At 37.4% G+C, this 7,784-nt stretch overlaps 1 pseudogene; it reads left to right on the top strand.

Moving 5' to 3' along the window:
• The first annotated feature begins 658 nt into the window (after window positions 1–658).
• Window positions 659–7,784, top strand: part of LOC141434394 (uncharacterized) — a 21,029-nt pseudogene continuing 13,903 nt past the window's right edge.

A 7,784-nucleotide genomic window follows, 5' to 3' on the forward strand; every position in this document is an offset into this window, starting at 1 on the left:
AGCGTTGGCCTAATAATAATATCCCGTTCTTTTTCTTTTTGTTTTAGATATTATTTTTGGTCAAGAGGTAGTTAGGATGTGTGTTTGTCTTCTTTTTAGTATACTGCGTTAAAATTTAAACCCCACCCACAAAATAATTTCAATGGATTAGGTAACCACTAAATCACCATTCCAGCCATGAGGTTTGAGTGTTAGGTACCTGTTGTAGGTACTCGTATAGTTTTGATTTGTTAGACTATTATAGGTTGAGCTAAATTCTTTAGACTGTGTTATATGAATATGATATTCAACACGTGACGTTTTTTTATGGCTCTCGTTTGTATTGTAAAAAGGGCAGTTTTATTATATTACATCGAAACCAAATTGAAATTCCACGGCAGACAGAAGGAAGGTTCCGCTCCATGGTGTTATAGAACTAATATTTTAGTATCTCCGTCTCTTTTAAGCACCCACGTTGGAATGGGATAGAAATAGTAGCAATAATAATCGCGCGAACTCTAATTTCGTCCCTCGCGCCCTTTCGTGCTGATCTTAGTAACCGGTTTTGTTTGTGGAACGGTCGTAAAATGAACCGACCAATCAGCGGGCTGGCTTTGCAGCAGGCGTTCTATTGGCAACGGGTGAGCGGTGCGGCTTGGTGCGGCGGTGAGAGGAGGAGCGGGGAAAAGCGGAGGCGCACCGGTACTGCGAGCGCGCGCAGTTGTGTTTCGTCACTCGAAAAGAAGGTTATTGTTGCAATGAGACGGGCACCAGACTATCGATAAAGTGTGTTTGTATGTCGTTTTCGTCGATAATAAGTGTTGTGTTTACTTTCACCCGTGCGAATGTCTCAATCCTTACCTTTTTGTTTGTTTTTTTCTTTTAATCATTGCCGCATGGGACGGCGCTTACGTTTCAGTTAACCCTTTATTTTGAAACGATGGAACGTTGTTCTTATGGTTTTTACACCAAAAGGTATTTTATGTTATTTTTTATTTTATGATTGCGGATTGGTGTGGGTGCGTCGCGTGTGGTACTATTTGTCATCCACACAAGTGGATCATGAATAGTAATAACAACATTGGCAAACCAAGTGTGACTGGACTGACATAATGAGTGAAGGAGAAAGGACGAAACCGTCTTAATCCTGTTTTGTTTGATGTTTGACATGTTTCCATATCCGTTTGTTCACCTTAAGCGAGTTAAAATATAAGGGTGCAGTGGTGGTATTTTAAAGGGGACTTAGTCGGTATTATTATTGCAACGCTTCGGGGAAAAGCTGACAAAGTGAGGCCCTCGCCTCGATGGTGGCAGCGAGGGGAGGGAGACGCCGTCTGTCTGCACACATGCAGAACCGGTTCGCGCTCCGACTCCCCTTGTGCTGATGCTCTCTTTCTGACACCAGTATAGGCCCTAGAAAGCCTTCTCGCTTGCACGTTTTCATTATTTTTTTGCGTCCCCTTGTGAAATTATGTTAGATGGGTCGCTCCTTCCTTTCTTTATTATTATTTTATTTATGTCTATCCCCCTAACAAATATAGCTTGCCTTACTAACTAATAACGAATGGTTCCTCTAGCGAATAACTGCAAAGGTGAGGAAACGGGTGCATCATGTTTTAATTGTAACCTAGATATATAAGAATAATCTTTTTTGGGTATTTTGTGAAACATGGATAATAAATAGATTAAAGACCTAACTGCATGTTTATTTACTTTTCTATATTTGATGAGATATTAATTTTACTATTTATCAGTCTCTTGAACTTTGAATAGATTCCCTCCTCAGAAGGGCCTTTGTATTGTAGTTATGAAAACACATTCAATTTCACTGTAAGTGTACCTACTGTACTGTTTAGATCAAATTGGGCTGATTGTGAAAGATGAATTTCTTTGTTACATTAAAAAAATAATCAATAGATAAAACGAGACCTTGGTTGGAAGGTAGATATCTCGAATTAAAAACTACAAGATTATGTTAACCTATTTTTTAAGCATGTCGTAATCCGTAAAATAAAACCTGGCTAGACGAATTAGCAGGCAAATTTATACTACTTACCTGCCTTGAGCTATTTCTAATCTTGAAGGATCCTTGACTGATTTTTTACAGTTATGACACCTTATTTAAATGATACAGGAGAAAAATCCATAGTTATCTCTACTGTTACAATTTTATAATATTATTTTATTACGATGGCTTCATGCCCATATGGTGTTTGCATAATTAAGTAGGTATATTTATGTATAGTAATTACCGAGTATTGACCCTCAACCACAAGACACGTAGGAAGCCATTCTCGTCCTCGCTTACATGCATGCTGTTTCACACACCTCTGCACACCCCTAAGTTTTTCTTTTACCATCTTAAATTACCGTGTTGCAATGTTGCCTAGAACTCTACAGGTTTAGGTGGAGTGCAGGTACATCTTGAATATAAGAATATGAATTAAAATTGAAATTGTAGGCACTGTACACTTTCGTACTTCACAAAATTCTTGATTTATTTCAACTCTGTTGGTACTTACTAACCTACCTACCTAACTATTGTCAGACGTTTCGAAAGCAGCCAGGTATAAAACAGTAAAGTTAGGTAGGTAGATCAAGTTGGGTTTCAATAGCACTAGGATTTAATAAATACTTATATTAATATTACATTTAATGCCGTGGTGGCCTAGTGGTTTGACCTATAGCCTCTCAAGCAGAGGGTCGTGGGTTCGAACCCCGGCTCGCACCTCTGAGTTTTTCGAAATTCATGTGCGGAATTACATTTGAAATTTACCACGAGCTTTGCGGTGAAGGAAAACATCGTGAGGAAACCTGCAAAAACCTGCGAAGCGATTCAATGGTGCGTGCGAAGTTCCCAATCAGCACTGGGCCCGCGTGGGAACTATGGTCCAAGCCCTCTTGTTCTGAGAGGAGGTCTGTGCCCATTAGTGGGACGTATATAGGCTGGGATGATGATTATGATGATCTCTCTAAATCATTAGATGTCACTATTGGCTACCTACAGTGATGTTGTTAGATACGTATAGGTACAAAAAGAACTGAAGTCACAAAAGGAGAATGAATGAAATGAATTAGAAAATGTCAAAATCCTGCTGTTACTACATGACATGTTGTAGCTGTGTGTGCAATCATGTAATGAGGGCTATCGCGTATGAATTCGCCACTAGAGGCGCTAGTGTAGCGTGAGGTCTCCGAAATGTCAAATCTCATAGTTTTTGGGTGAGCTACGCGGGTTTATTTATAATTAGAATAATTTTGTGAATATTTTGCAATATCTGAAATTAATTATGGCAAATATGCGTTCCAGGGCAATGAATGTCTGTGTTTTGAGACAGTTTTGTCTTTCGGAAACCTTTGTCCTCCCTTTTTTCCGAACAAAACGGGGACTATGCAACACTGTGGCATGCTCGATATTTTTATGGTACGGTTTTAAGGTGTATTAAATATGATTTTAATCTAAACTTTGTTTTCACGCCCGTAAAGCCATACTTAAAAACCTCACGCAACAGTGCGCCATCTAGTGAGACAAAAAACGATAGCCCTCATTAGGTCAGAATTTCAGTTATTTTTGTAGCTGTGTGTGTAATTATTCACTTCAACTCTCGTGGCACTACCTATAGCTGTGTGTAATGATTAATTTAAACTCTCGCGGCACTACCTATAAATGTCACCCGGGACATGGTATTACTACGAATATGAGTAGGTATCCAATTTAAGCCAATAGGTATTCAATAGGTATATCGTCACTACTTTGAAAAAATCTCGTATCTCAAATCAATACGTCAACAAATTTGACCCTTAAACCAATGTTCATTAAGTTCACTCGGAAAGATCATCGATTTTGACCAGCTTTTTTCAAAGTAGTGACGATATACATGCAGAGGCTGTAGATTGTTTGCTTATTCTGCTGTAGTACGTATTAATGAATCAGTCTACGAATCAGTCTATGGAACACCCTCTTTTTACAACTCCTTGGAGGTGCAATAATCCAGATTAAGGTAGGTACCTTAATCTGGATTGTTATCTAAAAGATTGACGTGAGCCTTATCATTTAGACATAGACTTTACTTATTATTCGTTATCTCCAACGAAGAATATTTGTCTCACTTCTTACGTTACAGCATGTGTACCGTACCGGTGCATGTTGTCCTTTCAAAAGATCCTTTCGTTTTTTCATCTTAAGGGTTAGGGGTAGCTTTTAATAATAACGTTACATAACGACAACAGTTACGTTGCAAATGCTGAATTAGCAAAGATGTAGGCATGAATCTTTCACTGTCTAAGGTCTAGCATCCTCCGTTGACTGAAATCAGTACCTTTCTACTTCAAATATACACCCAAATAACAGATTAGTACTATAAGCAATGAGCTAAATTAGGTTTTAATTATTAATTCTATTTATAGTACATAAAATAAGTTTTCTTGAAATCTTAATTCCAAAAAACAAAATGAAAGCAAAGTACCTATCCATGCCTAGTTACTAATTGACATACCTACAGTGAACTACAGCTACAACATTCTATTCGAAACCCAACAGAATATTTTTATTGATATTCATCGGATTTGGGAAAACATTTTATTATTACAAAATACAACATGCTGAGATGCAGCGATGTTCCTACTCCTACTCAACGAGTTCTTTGTATGGCAAAAGCGTAGCTCTTTATATTTAGTAAGTAAGTAATACATCGTTTTTTTTTCACGGCGGATAAAAGAATTAAATCGAAAGTAGGTATACTTACTTATTGATGATCAAAAATGATGTGTCGCTTTCGAAATAACGTTTTATGGAAAGAATTCTGATACGCTCTTCAGTGTATAGAACAAAAAAATACCATCATGTCTACATTTATTGAAAATTACAGTTAACGCATTATTTACAGCAGTAAGAGACCCACAAAACGCTTTAGTACCCGGATGTATTTTATCTAAGGTCTTGCGACCGTAGTACCTAGTTATTTTCCTATTAAATTAACCTGTGTGGAAGCTTAGTAAATTCGCAAAAAAATTATCGAGCTTTTATTTAGTTTTATCAACATAAGTTTCAGAACTTGGCAGAACACTTCCGTGCACAGAAAGCTTCGATTAAAATGCATTTTTTTTTTGAAAAATTTCTCTACTCTTTATTTTGTAATGTGCCCTGTTCTATGATGATGTATTTTGCTTTGCACTACATGCATTTTCCCGTTTACAAGTTATTACTATCGAAACTCAAACTATTAGTAGAGTTTGGCTAATGAAAGCTGAACCCAGCTATTATTTGAGTGGCAACAATATTGAAATGTCATGGGCAAGAAGACCAAAGAGTATAAGAAAACAGACACTTGAGATTGAACTATTATCTATTCTGTGACTTTTTGAAATTAGTACTTTTGTGTGTTAAAATAGAGTTTTTTGGAAATTTACGTCTGAAACATGGGCGAAACTATCAGAAGTGGTGTGCCACAGATTAGTTTAACCATCATAAGCAAATTCAAACAAAAACAAGCAGATAGAGAAGAAGGAAGGCTTGTTCAATCACAAAAAAACGAGTGTTTAGATGTGGCGATCGAATTTGTAGATTAGTAGGCGTAGGCATGACAAAATATTTTGATACTAATATCCCTTTCAGAACTGGGGAACTCGTACAATATTGTGGCCCTAAAAATTCACTTTTTCTCAAAAATATTCGTTTTAACCTTTTTATGTTCAAGATATCGTTTTAATAATTACTCCAATAGGCATGCGATAGACAGAGAAGCATAAAATAGGCACGATTCTTATGCCTAAAAAACGCTTTTGTACGCCAGAGAAGCTTCTGTACTTGTACTATTACTTATTCTGTGGTGATACCATCTGCAAAGTTTTGGAATTTGCTGCGTTTTTGCAGGTTCATCTTTCTTTAGCCAGACTATAGGTACTAGGGGGTACATTTTGTTGCCCGAAACTTTTTTACTTTGGCATGGCTTGAGTTGACTACGGTTGCTCTAAATCCAAAAGCTTACATGTCGCTAATCATGTTTTTATGTATGTTTAATGCGTGCTCGCTCGTTGGAATGGAAATAGTATAATTGGATTACATTCCAACAAATGCAGGCAGTATGATTTATGGCCTTAGCTGGTTCGAAAGAAAGCTCAAATTGAAAAACAAAAAAGATTGACAGTGAGACTGACACTCTTTCCCGGCCAGGATAATACCAGGATGGAAATACCGACACTGTTTTTCGTGTACACGCTCATAGAAGCTCACGTCAGTTTCTATGGGCGTGTACACAAAAAACAGGGTCGGTATTATCAGGGCCGGGAAAGAGTGCCACCCGACAGTGACAGATATAATTTTGACATTTTGATTGATTTTTATTTTTAATATTTGTTTAATGAATGGAATACACTAGCCAGCCTGAGTATTTACTTTAGTTCGTAACATTTTACTTACCTACTCAAAAGTTCGTAAATTTATTGGGTTTTTCATTCTGTTTTAGTGTAGTATAAAAGTTATAATGTGTTGTGTACACACATAACAGTGCCAAGCAATTAACATGAGGTTTTTATATCTATGCATAATTTATTTAATTTATCGCTCTTTACAATTTTCAGGCACCTTAACGCTGGCACTTCACTTTTCCGCTTTCGCTGAATATTATGCTTTTCATGTCTCTTTTGTCTTTTAAAACGGCGAAGAGGAACCAACCTTGATGGTACAATTAATACAAATAATCAATTAAATATTGTTTAGTGAAGTGCACGCTTATATGAAGTTTTAAAGTATCTGTTAAATTCTATAGTTTTTGGCTTGGAATTTTTGGCCTAACCTAACAAGGATGTCCTAATATTGAAAGTATTTTTATATTGTTATAAGCTCTTCAGGAAGGGGCTTGAGAATTGGTTAACATTTTGGAATTATCATCTTTTAATTTGGAGTCAATGATTCAATACATTTAAGACTTGCTCAGAAATATTTCAATGACCAAAACCATATTTTCAGATCTGAGATACTAGACAACATTCAAAAGAAGAAAGATCAGGATAAAGAGCAAGTTCCAGGGCCTGGTTTCCAGGCTTCAAAAAGCGAGAAGCCTGTTGTAGGTTTGGAAGCTCAGAATGCGAGCCCGTCAGTGACGCAGCATGTGCCGGCGCAGCTGCTTCCGCCCCCGCCCGCGCACCCCCCACACCAGCTGCAGCCCAAAGAAGACAAAGACAAGACAATAAAAGTAGCCAACTCCACCACCATCACTCTTATAGAGAACGGGACACTTAATGGTGACAAAGACAAAGACGCCAACTACCCTAAGAATTACTTCACATTAGAGCCTAAGAATGACAAAAAAGATGACCTCAAAAACAGTATCACGATAACTAGGACTGTCCCGAAACAGTCTCCTGGGCAGGACAAGTCTAAGGGACCACAGAAGCCACCAAAAAGGCCGCTCCAGTGTTTAGAGACCCTTGCAGAAAAGGCAGGCATCACCTTTGAAGATAAATACGAGGCGGCTAACACTTTATTGGCACTTGATAAGCAGAATAGTAGTTTTCGGAGGCCACAAGATTTGAAGCAGCCTAAGTCTGAGCCTGATAACCTTAACCAGTCAGAAGAGTACCGATACAGAAATCAAAAAGATGAGGATGACAAATTACAGGTAAGAAGTCAGTTCATTCACCTTATCAATACAACTACTTACTAAATTACTAAAAATAATTGAATATTCTTCTTTGATACTGCTATGCTGTATTGCAAAAGATAATCTAGTAAAAGGTTGAAACAAAATCTAGGTGTTAAATAAATAACTGAAAACCAGAAAGTAGTTTGCTCAGAATCGCAGGCA

The sequence above is a fragment of the Choristoneura fumiferana genome, chromosome Z (assembly GCF_025370935.1).
Source record: "Choristoneura fumiferana chromosome Z, NRCan_CFum_1, whole genome shotgun sequence".
NCBI classification, from domain to species: domain Eukaryota; kingdom Metazoa; phylum Arthropoda; class Insecta; order Lepidoptera; family Tortricidae; genus Choristoneura; species Choristoneura fumiferana.